Source organism: Herpailurus yagouaroundi, unplaced genomic scaffold, assembly GCF_014898765.1.
Source record: "Herpailurus yagouaroundi ecotype Mexico unplaced genomic scaffold, PumYag 142, whole genome shotgun sequence".
Lineage (NCBI taxonomy): Eukaryota > Metazoa > Chordata > Mammalia > Carnivora > Felidae > Herpailurus > Herpailurus yagouaroundi.
Genome location: NW_024412397.1, coordinates 50,860,301 through 50,875,355, shown reverse-complemented (window position 1 = coordinate 50,875,355; position 15,055 = coordinate 50,860,301). Strand labels below are relative to the sequence as shown.

Sequence of the window (15,055 nt, the reverse complement as noted above, 5' to 3'; positions counted from 1 at the left end):
CTTACTTCTAACTCCTATCTACTTCAATTTTTTTTTAATGTTTATTCATTTTTGAAACAGAGAGAGAGAGAGAGAGAGAGACAGAGTGCAGGTGGGGGTTGGAACAGAGAGGGACACAGAATCCAAAGCAGGGTTCAGGCTCCAAGCCGTCAGCACAGAGCCTGATGCAGGGCTCAAACACACAAACCATGAGATCATGACCTGAGCCAAAGTTGAATGCTTAACCGACTGAGCCACCTAGGCGCCCCTAACTCCTACCTACTTTGGAGCTCAGCCTAAATTATCAATTTCTTAAGAAATTTGCTTCACTGCTTCTCCAATTTGATTAGACTTCCCTGATACATGCTTTCATAGCTCTCTATATTTTTCTTTGATGACACATTCTATAATTGTAATCAAGTTTTTTTCTTTTTTAATTTTTTTAAATGTTTATTTATTTTTGAGAAAGAAAGAGCATGAGTGGGGGAGGAACAGAGAGAGAGGGACACACAGAATCCAAAGCAGGCTCCAGGTTCTGAGCTGTCAGTACAAAGCTGTATGCGGGGCTGGAACTCACAAACTATGAGGTCATGACCTGAGCCAAAGTCGGACTTTTAACCAACTGAGCCCCCCAGGCACCCCTGTAATCATGTTTTTCTTTTCACGTCTGTCTCCACCAACACATTTAAACTTGACAGGCACTTTAATGACTTATGCACCATTTTAACCCCAGCACCCAACAAAGGGCCTACCACATAGTGGTCACTTTGTTTTATTTTTTAATAAACTATTTGCATATAAAACTGATAACTTTAGAGCTAATAAGTTAAATTATTAGCCTGACTCTGCCAACTGGAAAATGGAAAATTGAGCAAATTTATTTATAGACCACTAAAATAATAGTATATTATTGTTTTAATTTTTTAAAAGGGTAATTTTTAGAAAAGGCAATAGCTCAGTGATTGAAAGTGTGCTTGTTTATATATATTCTGCCTTATGGTAATCAAGAATTGGGACATCTCAAAGAATTAACAAAATGATGTTGCCTAAAACTAGAATGGACAGCCTACCTTCTTTGCCTCCAGTCCTGTCCCTCCTATAGTGTTCACCTTCATCCCATTGTCTTCATGAAGTCTTCTTTTTTGTCTGAAACTCCCAGTAACACTTCCCCTTTCACCGAATTTCTGCTGCAGTTAAAGTCCAAGGCCTCCAGGTCAACACTAGATCATATATATCGCCTTGTATTGTTCACAGTTATTTTCTTTCTTTTTTTTTTTTTTGTTCACAGTTATTTTCAATGTTAGTCTTATCTCACCTTATTAGGTTATAAATCCCTCAAGGGGAGGAACCATATCTTTACGCTTCTATAACCACACAGTGCCTACAGCAGTGCTGAGAACATGATACCTATACAATCAACACACATTGATTGGTTTGTGGGCAAAAGAATGAGTTAATCTGACAATATTGGTCCATATCAATCAAAGGCATATATATATCTATATATATATATATATATATATATATACACACACATATATATGTATATGCTATATATATACTTTTGAATATATATATTCCTAGGAACAATGGAAGATCCCACTTTATGGGTACTGGGTTTGTTTAAACCTTTTCAGTACAGGCCTGTTCTCTAACTAAAGTCAGCCTGGATCATCAATGACAGGGAAGGATAGAAGTTTCCTTTCTTCCTTTTCAACATTTCTCAGGTCTTGCCATAAAACAGGCTAAGACATAATTAGAACTATCCATACTCTGGAATCAGCTTTTCTTTTTCTTTTTTTCCTAATGTTTATTTATTTATTTTGAGAGAGAGAGAGAGAGGGAGAGGGAGACAGAGAATCTCAAGCAGACTGTGCACTGTCAGCCCTGAGCCCAATGCGGGGCTCAAACTCATGAACACTGAGATCACGACATGAACCAAAAGCAAGAGTCAGATACTTAACCAACTGCGCCACCCAGGCACCCCGGGAGTCAGCTTTTGTTTGAGAAAGATCATTTAACTTGAGTGTTAGAAAGCAGCTGCTTTGTATTTGGGGTCATGTACCTAATTAATCTGAGTCCAAACTAGTAGAATAAAACCAGGCTTCCATTTTATTATTGAGTAAACCAGTCTGATCTCCAAACAGATTCGGAGCATGACAGGTACTTGTTCTGCTGATTTGATGAGCTTCTCACTGATCCACTGGAATGCTGACAGGTTTAAGCAGAGTCCTTTGAGCAAGGGCAGCCTAGCTTACTGTGGACTGCTGGACAAGACTGCCATGTGCTAGCCATGAAAGCTGAGAGAGGGAAAATTCTGCACTGAAGATAGAAAGAAGATGGAAGGTGGAGCTGCTCCTTTCCTAATCTTTTAGGCTGACCATTTCCCTCTGGCCATTCAACTGGTCACTTGTGAGGCATTCAAAAGTATTTCTTGAGAATCTGTGATGTGTCTAAAGTGACTGGAAAGACAAGTAAGAATTAGTTTTAGCAATCTTGGAGCTTGCAATCTGTTTAGGGAGATAAGATATACACAAGGGACAGGTAAGTAATGATAGAAGACAGAATTTGATTACATATTGATTGGGAAGGGCAAAATCACTGTGAATGGGAGCTGTCAAGGAAGACCTTGTAGGGTAGCGGAGACCTTAAGGAACCTTGAAAGAGCTATTTACAGTGATATTTTCATAGCCAGGTGATTAACAGGTAACTTACCCTCCCAAATAATTTAATTTACATCAGATGCCTAGTTACTTGATTTACATAAACCAATTTAAGAGTCAGGGAAGACTGAAGTGTGTAGTATTTTTCACTAAGAATCTGGCTGCAGAAACCAAGGCAAGGCTAGGTTGTTTTGGTCTATGATCACTGATATTTCAAAATAAAGTCTCAATAGGAAGAAATCGTTGAAGCTATTTCAAAAATAAAAATACCATGTAGTTTATCTACCTCTCTAAATAAATAAAGGACTATTTCTGTATTTGTATTTCTGCAAATCACTTTATCTCTGGGCTCTCACTTTCTATAAAAATGAGGACATTAGTCTAGAGCAAGTTTCCCCAAAGAGGTTCTGCAAAATGTTAATAAACATAATGCAAACAAACAAACAAACAAACAAGTCACTCTGATCATGTAAGTTTCAGAAACATTGGGTTAAACAAAGTTATACTGGCTTCTTATAGAATTTCTTGCAGCTTTTAATATGATGATTGAATTATGAGTTTTCAAGATGAGGATAGAGCATAAGCCATTTCCCAAACTTATCTGACTATTGAATAACTTTTTCATGAAACATCATGTAAGACTATGTTCTGAAAACTACATTCAGGAGATAAGAATGCTTTTTCTGGATTAAAAAATGCTATCATTCCATATTTGTAAATTGAATGTATATTTGTAGATCTATATAAAACCTAATTATTTTGCTAGTGTAATTTCACTTTGAATTGTTAAGAACCATATGATTTTTATACATTGCAAACTTAAAGAACATGTTCATTTTTTTCTTCAAGTAGCCCAAGCTAAAATGCAGTTATGGGTAAATCCATATTACACTAAAACACCAAAATGGTGCCACGTACATGACTGAAGATCAATAACTGTTTTGGGTATTAATTATATAGCCTGTTGATTCTCTAGTGTTCTCTCTAAGGATACTGCCTTAGAGACTAGTTTTTGTGCTTAAATTTTTCCATTAAATGGGCTCTGTTTGATACATGGTGGAAAATTACCTGATTAAAACAATAGTTACGTCTAAGAAAAGTTACCATTTTATTAAATAAGACCTAGAGCTTTATTTATGATTTTGCCATCTGATAACTGCTGGGGAGGTTTTTTTTTAAGAGATTGGGGGGAAAATGTTGCCAAGTTACCCTTGTTTGTTTCAAGAATCTGCAAACACTCACTTTTACATTAGAAAAAACTTACCCTGCATTGAGAAGTCATAGGCTTTGTAAAACTCCTGCTGATTGACCCTACCCTTGACCTTAGCTCTAAAGCCTAGCTCCCTTCTGACATGCTGGTGTAGAGAATTTATTTATTTTAACAGTAGGGATCCAGAATTCCAGAAATATTCTTACAAAAAGCCCCAAGATGTATTTACCAAATCTTCAGCTCCACAAGACTGAGAGGCCTCCACTAACACAAAGTGATTAATAGTGGATGGTGGCTATCATGGGATTCATGAATATGAGTCAGCTTTAAGAAGTAGGACCTAGAAGTGTGTGAAAGAGCTCCACTAGAAATGGCCTTTTTGATCATTAAGGAAAAATGAAAATAGGCATACTTTAATAGCAGAGGCCTTTTGGTGAAAGGAGTCAGTGCTGCAGTTCCATAAGTAATTTAGGTAATAGTTAACAAGGCGGGAGGGGGGTGGGGAGTTGCACGGCCAAGTCTCTATTTGATCTACCTTCCTCTATCACATTCTCTCCCATAAGTCCTGCTAATTTGACTATAGAATCATAAAGTGCAGCTTACTACGCATTTTGACTTTTCAAAAAAACTTTTTTTTCATTTGATTGGATAACATGCTCATTAAACATTTGTAAGATGTTAAGAAGCACAAAAAGGAAAAAGGGAAAATTACCCAGATGATACTATTCAAACACAGCTGCTATTAATAATTTAGTAAATTTCTCTTAGCTTTTTTTTAGGGGGGGCAGTCTCTTTTTTATGATTTTGTAATGATTTTCATAAATAATTTCCTAAGTTTTAAAATACATTGTTATAAAGATTTTCCCTAGTATTCAATAAATTATCCTCAGATTGTATTATAAACGTTTTAAAGCATGGGAAGAGTTGAAAATATTTTACTGTGAACACCATATTCTCATAGCTTAGATGCTGTTTATCTCTCTCCATTTATCAGTCCATCTTAGTCTTTATGCATTTCAAAGTAACCTTATAGATATTAATTTCATGGGTAGTCCTTGGAGTGAAATATAATTTAAAAATTATTTTCCTATTATTGACTGATGGCTTACTTTTCATTTTCCACTATTACACGAGGCTTCATAAGAAGAATATACTTCTAAGATTTAATAATAGTTTCTGCCATAATGAAGAGGCAATACCAAAAAAAGTAGATAGAGACCATACTGTCTCTATCTGGCTTTGAATCCTGGGGAAATAATACCAAAATGTAGTGTGAACAGCCACATCCTTAGAATCAGGTAGATCAGATAATTTGCAGGTAATGGACCCTGGGAAAAATACTGAACTTTTCTGAGGTTCTGTTTCCTCACCTGTCAAATGAAGAGAGTATTACTATCTTATAGGGTAATTGTGAGGATTAAGTAACATGTGTGCAATCTATCTGTATTTTGTAAATAAAAGATTTCCCAAAAGTTTCATGAAAAATTCAGGGTGAGTTCACAGTACGGGAGAGACATGATCTTCCCTGTACTTTAGGTGGCTTAATCTTGCCGAATTATGTGTGATGGATAATAGTGGGGAGGAAAATTTATAAAGAGGTAGGTTTAACTCAATTTAACAAACATTTAGTGAGTAGGTATGAAATGCAAAGCTAGATGCTAGATGCTTTGGGAGTTTAGAGCAGAGTGAGATCTTGACAGTTACCACAAAGACTTGTAACGGGTAAAACAATGGTGTAAAGTAGTTATGCAACAGAGCAGAATCCATCTGTCCATCATCCATCCAGTGAATATTAACTTTCCTCCTACCCTATGCCAGTCATGGTTCTAGGTGCTGAAGATAAAGCATGGGGGAAAAAAACAGACAAAAATCCTTACCCTCATGTAGCACCCTTTCTAGGGGATAAGATAGATAATATACAAATAAATGAAAAATAAAATATAAATAGTAATTAAGTACCTTGAAAAAAATGTCAAAGAATAAAGCAGTGTAAAGCAGTAACAAGAATGCTATTTTATATAGCCTTTCAGAGAAAGTGTTGTTTAAGCAGAGAACTGAAAAAGATTAAGAGGTGAACAGATTTCAGGGTAGGATTAACTGAACTGGCCAAGACCCTGAGGCAGGAGTGGGCTTAAAGGAACCCTAGGGAGGGTGATGAATGTGCTTGGAGCTGAGGGAGGACATGGTAGGAAATCAGGTTGGAGAGATAGCAGGGCTCTGGTGGGACTATTTAGGCTTTGGTAAGGAGATTGGCTTTTATTCTAAGTAACACAGGGAACCAATTGGGGGTTTTGATAGGTGAGTAATATGATCCATCTCAAATTTTAAGAGGTGATCCCTTTGACTGCTTTTTTGGAGGACTGGCATACCTCATTTTATTGCACTTCACTTTATTGCGATTTGCAGATACTGCATTCTTAACAGATTGAAGGTTTGTGGCAACCTTGCATGGAGTAAGTCTATCAGCACAATTTTTCCAACAGCATTTGCTTACTTTGTGCCTCTGTATCACATTTTGGTAATTCTCATAATATTTCAAACTTTTTCATTATTATATTTGTTATGGTGATCTGTGATCAGTGATCTGTGATGTTACTATGGTAATTGTTTTGCAGTGTCACAAAACACCCATAGAAGACAGGGATCTTAACTGATAAATGTTTGTGCTCTGACTCTTCCACCCACTGGCCATTCCCCCATCTCTCTCCCTCTCCTTGGGCCTCCCTATTCCCTGAGATACAACAATATTGAAAGTAGACCAATTAATAACTATCCTACAATGGCTTCTAAGTGTTCAAGTGAAATGAAAAGCTACACGTCTCTTACCTTAAATCAAGAGCTAGAAATGATTAAGCTTAGTGAGGAAGGCATGTTGACAAGAGGCTAGGTGTCTTATGCCAAATAGTAAGCCATGTTATGAATGCAAAGAAAGGTTCTTGAAGGACATTAAAAGTGCTAACCCAGTGAATGCATCAATGATAAGAAAGTGAAACAGCGTTATTGCTGATATGGAGAAAGTTTGAGTGGTCTGGATAGAAGACCAAACCAGCCATAACATTCCCTTAAGTCACAGCCCAATCCAGAGCAAGACGGATAACTCTCATCAATTCTGAGAAGGCTGAGAGAGGTGAGGAAGCCCCAGAAGAAAAGTTGGAAGAGAGCAGGGTTGGATCATACGGTTTAAGGAAACAAGCCATTTCCATAATATCAAGGTGCAAGGTGAAGCAACAAATTCTGATGTAGAAACCATACCAAGTTATCTGGAAGATCTAACTAAGATCATTACTGAAGGTGGCTACACTAAACAACAGGTTTTCAGTGCAGATGAAATAGCCTTCTATCAGAAGAAAATGCCATCTTGGCCTTTCACAGTTAGTGAGAAGTCAATGCCTGGCTTCAAAGCTTCAAAGGACAAATTGACTCTCTTGTTAGGGGCTACTATAGTTGGTGACTTTAAGTTGAAGCCAATGCCCTTCTGAAAGTCCCAAGTCCCTTAAGAATTATGTGAAATCTACTCTTCCCGTGTTCTATAAATGGAACAACAAAGTCTGGATGATAGCATGTCTGTTTATAACATGGTTTACTGGATATCTTAAGCCCACTGATGAGACCTGCTGTTGAGAAGAAAAGATTCCTTTCAAAATATTACTGCTCATTGACAATGCACCTAGTCACCCAAGAGCTCTTATGGAAATGTACAATAAGATGAATGTGGTTTTCATGCCTGCTAACACAACATCCATTCTGTAGCCTGGGGATCAAGCAGTAATTTTGACTTTCAAGTCTTATTATTTACGAAAATACATTTTGTAAGGCCATAGCTGCCATAGACAGTGATTTCTTTGATGGATCTGGGAAAATTCAATGGAAAACCTTCTGGGAAGGGTTTACTGTTCTAGATGCCATAAGAACATTCATTATTCATAGGAAGACATCAAAATATCAAAATTACCAGGAGTTTGTAAGAAGTTGATTCCAACCTTCATAGATAACTTTAGGTGTGCAAGACTTCAGTGGAGTAAGACACTGCAGACATGGTGCAAATAGGAGGAGAATGAGAGTTAGAAGTGGAGCCTGAAGATATGACCAAATTGCTGAATCTCATCATAAAACTTTCACAGATGATGAGTTGCTTCTTTTTTTTAATTTTTATTTATTTTATTGTTATTATTTTTTATTTTAGAGAGAGAAAGTGTAAGTGGGGGAGAGGAGCAGAGAGAGAGAGAGAGAGAGAGAGAGAGAGAATCAGCATGGAGCCTGATGTGGGGCTCGATCCCATGACAGCGGGATCATGACCTGAGTTGAAATCAAGAGTCAGGTGCTCAACCAACTGAGCCACCCAGGCACCCCAGGAGTTGCTTCTAATGGATGAGCAAAGAGAGTTGTTTCTTGAGATAGAAACTACTCCTGGTTAAGATGTCATGAAGATTATTGAAATGACAACAAAGGATTTTAAATATTCCAGAGTAAACATTAAAAAAAACAAAACAAAAACCAAAAAAAAAACAAAAAAGGGGCACCTAGATGGCTCAGTCGGTTGAGCATCCGACTTTGGCTCAGGTCATGATCTCGCAGTCCATGAATTTGAGGCCCGCATCAGGCTCAGTGCTAACAGCTTGGATCTGGAACCTGCTACAGATTTTGTGTTTCCCTCTCTCTCTCTCTCTCTCTCTCTCTCTCTCTCTGTGTCCCTCCCGTGCTCACACTCTGTCTCCATCTCTCTCCCAAGAATGAATAAACATTAAAAATATTAAAAACTGAATATTCCAAAAACAGTTGTGAAGGCAGTGGCAGGGTTTGCGATGATTAACTCCAATTTTGAAAGACGTTCTACTGTGGGCAGAATGCTGTCAAACAGCATCACAGGCTACAGAGAAATTGGTCATGAAAAAAAGAGTCACTCAATCTAGTAAACTTCTCGTCTTATTTTAAGAAATTGCCACAGCCACCTTCACCTTCAACAACCACTGCCCTGATGAGTCAGCAGTCATTAACATGGAGGTGAGAGCTTCAACTAGGAAAAAGATTGACTCACTGAAAGCTCCAATGATGGTTCACATTTTTTAGCAATAAAACATTTTTAAATTAAGGTATGTACATTGTTTTTTTTAGACATAATACTGTTGCACACTTAATAGACTATAATATAGTGTAAAGATAACTTTTGTACATACTGGGAAATGAAAAAAAATTATTTGACTCACTTTATTGCAGTATTTGCTTTATTGCTGTGGTCTGGAACAAAACCTGCAATATCTCTAAGGTATGCCTGTACAGACTGGGCAGGGGGCTTGGGTAGGGCAAGTGAGTGGAAACTAGGAGGCCATTGCAAATGTCCAGCAGTTTCAACACAAAGTGGTAAAAGTACAGGGAGTGAGAAGTGGTCATATTGGGGATATTATTAAGGCAGAGTCAAAAAGATTTCTTGATGGATTGAATGTGGGTTTGAATGAATGTAAGGATCAGGGACGCCTGGGTGGCTCAGTTGGTTAAGCATCTGCCTTCAACTGAGGTCATGATCTCTCAGTTCATGAGTTCAAGCCCTGCATTGGGCTCCATGCTGTCAGCTCAGAGCCTGGAGCCTGCTTTGGATTCTGTCTCTCTCTCTCTCTCTCTGTCCATACCAGGATCTCTCTCTCTCTCTCTCAGAAATAAACATTAAAAAATATTGAAAAAATGCAAGGATCAAGGATGACTCTGGATTTTTACGTGGAATGATATGAGTGCTTTAAGTTCACAGAAAAATAAGCAAAGTGTTATGGCAGCACATAGAACAAGCAATTACTTTTGACTGGGATTATCAAGGGAGTGTAGATGAGCATTGAAGGGTAAATATCCTTGGATTCAACAGGCATGTAGGGTGCACAATTTAGAGAGGCCGTCACTCTCAGGGCAGTGGAGATGCAGGGCTGGCACCTGAGTGAGTGTTTCCTTATCTTTTGCACCCTCAGGGCCTTGTTAGCCTCACCCTAGTCCCAGCTCTGGCACTCAAAGAAGAGGTAAGTGAACATTCAGGCTAGAGAAATGTCAGGAGCAAAGAGAGGAGATAGAAGAAGCCTGCAAAGAGATTGCTGCAATTTTCTGGACGAGAAGTTAAGTGTTGGGATTCCAGAGAAGTTTCTAGGCTCTCTATCCTCTCTCACTCCCTCTCTCTTTTTCTGGCAGGCCCCAAGGGCAGCCTTCTTGTCTTTCCGTTTTTTATGTTGCCATTGCCTCCACATCCTTTTGTAATTTTCTTTCACAAGACTAGCTGTAGAGATAAGTCTGCTTTCCATAAATTCCTTCTTCCTCAGATGTCCAAAGGCAAAAACCTGGTCCTTGTTGTTTTTGGGGTTTTGGTGTTTTTTTTTTTTTTTGAGTTTATCATTAATCACTAAAGAATTGAATACACATAGAGATGTTACATAGTGAAGAAATTCTTAATATCCCAAAATATAAAGTGTTCATACAACTTAATAGCAAAAACACCCACAATCTGATTAAAAAATGAGCAGAGAATCTGAACAGACATTTTCCCAAAGAAGACATACAGATGGCCAGTAGGTACATGAAAAAGTGGTCAACATCACTAACCATCAGGGAAATGCAAATCACAACCACAATGAGATACCACCTCACACATGTCAGAATTGCTATTATCAGAAAAAGCGCTAACAAATGTTGGCATAGATATAGAGAAAAGGGAGCCATCACACACTATCAGTGTAAGGGATTGTAAATTGGTGCAGCCACTATGGAGAATAGTATGGAGGTTCCTCAAACAATTAAAAATAGAACTACCGTATTACCCAGTGATTCCACTTTTGGGTATTTATCTTAAAAAATGAAAACACCAACTGAAAAAGATATATACACCTCCATGTTCTTTGCAGCATTATTTACAATAGCCAAGGTATGGAAATATTTCAAGTGTCCATTGACAGATGAATAAAGAAAATGTGGTATATATAAACCATGGGATATTATTCAGCCATAAAAAGAATGAAATCTTGCCATCTGTGACAACATGAATGGATTTTGAAAGCATCATGCTAAGTGAAGTAAGTCAGACATAGAAAGAAATACTATATGTTCTTACTTACATGTGGAATCTAATCCCAGCCGCCCCCCCCCCCCAAAAAAAACTCAAAATACAGAGAACAAATTGGTGGTTGCCAGAGGTGGGGTGGGGGTAAGGGCAAAATAAGTAAAGGGAATCAAAAGATACACATTTCCAGCTATAAAATAAGTCACAAGGATGTAATATACAGCATGACAACTATAGTAAATAATAATGTATTGCATATTTGAAGGTTGCTAAGAGAGTAGATCTTAAAGGTTCTCATCATAAGAAAAAATAATCTGTAATGATATGTGGTGACAGATATGAACTAAATTTATGTGGTGATCGTTTTGCAATATATACAAATGATGAATCATTCTGTTGTACATCTGAAACAAATTTAAGGTCTATCAATTATGCTTCAATTTAAAAAATTGTATTGGCAAAAAAAAGAGAATATTCTTAAAGTTTTTAACAATTTTAGATATGACTCTGTACCTGAGGTGGTCATAGACATGAAGCAGGGAGAAATCCCTGTATTAGCTTGCTCAGGCTGCCACAGATTGGGTAACCACAGATCGGGTAACATAAACAACAGAAATTTATTGTCTCACAGTTCTGCTGGAAATCCAACGTCAAAGTGTCAGCATGTTTGGTTCCTTCTAAAAGTTGTTAGGGAAAACCTGTTCCATGCCTCTCTGCTAGCTTCTGGTGGTTTGCTGGCAATTTTTGGTGTTTTTTGATTTGTAGATGTATTACCCAATCATATATCTTCATATGGTGTTCTCCCTGTGTGCATGTTTGTGTCCATATTTTTCTTTTTTATAAGGAATTCAGTCATATTGAATTAGAACTCTACCCTACTCCAGTCTGAACTCATCCTAACTTAACTAATTGCATCTACAACAATCCTATTTCAAAATAAGGTCACATTCTGAGGTATTGGGGGTTAGGACTTCAACATATGAATTTTTGGAGGACATAATTGAACCCATAAGAACCTCCCTCTGCAATTTTTTTATCCCTGAAGATAGTTCACCAGATGGCCTCTCCTTTAACATATAAGACTTAAGATCCTGTAAGGCTAATTTTGCACTCTTTCTTAAAGACAAAGAGAAGCCACTGAAATGTTCTTGGAGGCAGAGTAGACTCTGGAGATAGACTGTCCCAGTTCACATATCTCAGCTACACCACATATTAACAGTAGCACCAGGAAAAAAATCATTTAACTTGTGTCTTAGTTTCCTTTTGTGTAAAATGAGGATAAAAATAGTAGTTACCACACAATTATAAGAATGAAATTAGTTAAGGGGCACCAGTGTGGCTCAGTTGGTTAAGTCTCCTACTCTTGATTTCAACTGAGATCATGATCTCACAGTTTGTGAGTTCAAGCCCTGCCTCAGGCTCTGTGCTGATAGTGTGGAGCCTGCTTGGGATTCTCGCTCTCTCCCTCTCTCATAATGAAAAAATAAGTTGATTTGTTTTAAAAAAAAGTATGAAATTAGGTAAAACATAAAAAGAGCTTAAAAGAGTGCCTGACATATTGTGAGACTATATAAAAATTGCCATACATATATTTTAAACAGGGTAGGAATGTGATCAGATTTTAATTTTTTTTTTTAAATGTTTATTTATTTTGAGAGAGAGAAAGAGCACACATGCACACAAATGAGAGAGAGAGAGGGAGAGAGAATCCCACGCAGGCTCTGCACTGTCAGCACAGAGCCTGATGTGGGGCTTGAATTCATGAACCATGAGATCATGACCTGAGCATGAGTCCTGATCATGACCCAATCAAGAGTCCGATGCTTAACTGACTGAGCCACTCAGCCACCCCAAATTTATCTTTATTTAGAAAGATTTTTAAATCATCAAGTAGATTCACTTATCTTTTTATAATTAATTTATAGTTTTTCTATGTTAGGGTCAAAAACTATGGCTCAGCACTAAGATTTCCATTCTTCAGCATTTGATAAGATTTTCTTTCTGGCTTAGAACATTTTCATACTGTTAAGTATTTTTGGACTTTATAGAAAAGAATGCATATGCTATGGCTTTAGAGTTCAAAGTTATCTGTATATACCACATATGTGTTTCATTGTGTTATCCAAATCTTTTCCTCTCTATTTATTTTTGAGCTATGAGATATGTGAAATTTCTAGAGAAAGGGATTTAAATGTTTAAAATAAATTCTTTTATTCTCATCAGTTTTTTAAAAAAATATTTTGGTACTATGTATTTGCACTTTGGAATTCGTAGATCAGGGTTTGAGATCCATGACCATCTACACTGTATGATATTGAGGACATCTAATTTCTCTAAAGCCTTGTTCAGCATCTGCAAAGTGTAAGTGTTAATTACAGTCACTCCATAGCTTGTGAGGATTACTTGAGAAAATTCTCAGTTAAGTGGCTGGCATAGAGTGAGTGTTCAATAAATATTCACGGGGTGCCTTGGTGGCTCAGTCAGCTAAGCATCCGACTTTGGCTCAGGTCATGATCTCATGGTTTGTGATTTCAAGCCCCACATTGGACTCTGTGCTGACAGCTCAGAGCCTGGAGCCTGCTTTGGATTCTGTGACTCCCTCTCTCTCTGTCCTTCTCCCATTCATGCCTTATCTCTCTCAAAAATAAATAAACATTTTAAAATGTTTTTAAATAAATAAAATTTCACTATTCTTATTGTACCTTTTATCAGAGTAAATTAGTTTTATTGTCCTACTTGATGCTTACTTTTTAATCATGAATTTTACTTTGGTTTTATTTCATTTTGATTTTATTTTTACTTGATTTTATTTTGCTACTTTGTATCGCTTCTTTTTGTCTGCATTTTCTTGTAACTTTATTTGCCACCCATTTATTTCCAATCTTTCTGTGTTGTTTTGTTTCAGGTATTGATCATAAGGAGAATAGAGTTAAATTTTCTTTTTTTTTTTCCACTAAGAGATTTTTGTCTTTCTATAGGAAAATTTAGCCTGCTTGATTTATTGTCATTAATGCTGAGAATGTATTCATACATCTTGTTTTCTTTCTATTATGCTTTATTGTTTTTCCTCTTTACCTGACTTGTGATTTTGGTTAAGTTTTCTTTGTATGTTTTTTCCTTCAAATTATTTGAATGTTTTACAACCAATTGTGGTTGTTATCATTAAATTAAAAAAAATTGAACCAATATATACTGTATCTATTCCTTATGCCCCATTCTTCCCCTCAGACATGTTGAGACTTTTAAGAGTTATAATTCTCCTTCCAGGGACCCATATATCCCATATTTGTTGAAATAAACTGGAATTTGAACATAAGAAACTATGTTATGAACCCTGTGTTAATATGTACATTAGATTTTATGAAAGCATTATCAATAATTATTTATATTTTACTGGGTTTTTATTCTCCAGTGTTTTTTTATGTATTCTAATTTCCTTTTTATAGGGTCTTTTATTTAATTACAAGCAACATCAAATGCATCATAAAGAAACTTAATAATAAGTAGAATTTTGGCTCATTTAACAGAGTTCTGAGGCAAATTTAAAACACAGTTTGAGGGGCACCTGGGTGGCTCAGTCGGTTGAGCACCCAACACTTGTTTTCAGCCCAGGTCATGATCCCAGGGTCATGAGATGGAGCCCTGTGTTGGTTTCTGAGCTAACAGCACAGAGGCTGCTTGGGATGGTCTCTCTCCCTCTTCCTCTCTGTCCCTTCCCTGCTCTTACTCTCTCTTTCAGGATAAATAAATAAATAAATAAATAAAACATTTAAAAAAACAACACAGTTTGATGAGGGCTTTAACTATAGTTTTGATTTTCTCAAATCTGTCTTCTTCCTTGTGTTAGCTTCCTTCCTGGCATCAGAATGGTTGCAGCAATTTAGGCTTCACAAAAGCACATCACACAATGAGAAAGGGAGAATTGTTTTCCCCCAATCATTAAATAAAGAGTTGCCCTTCACTTTAATTGGAGTACATCAAAACAAACTTTGTGGCAAGAAAATGCCATGTGTACTCATTGGCTTAGACCTATATTATGATCCATCCCTAATCCAATTACTAGAGCAAGGGGAAGGAAATTATATTGTTCACCAAACGATTACCGAATGCGTGAAGTGTTGCTTGGGAGGTAACTGTACTACAGCTGTGTTTGGAATTCAAACTGATGTGGTTTTC

General features: G+C 37.0%; 1 long non-coding RNA gene across 1 annotated transcript in view; it reads left to right on the top strand.

The window, feature by feature from the left end:
* Window positions 1–8,945, top strand: part of LOC121033116 (uncharacterized) — a 45,493-nt gene extending 36,548 nt beyond the window's left edge. Inside the window, exon 4 of the long non-coding RNA XR_005791710.1 lies at window positions 8,786–8,945. This is a non-coding gene — a long non-coding RNA (uncharacterized LOC121033116). The remainder of the gene's footprint in view (window positions 1–8,785) is intronic.
* The last annotated feature ends 6,110 nt before the right edge of the window (window positions 8,946–15,055 follow it).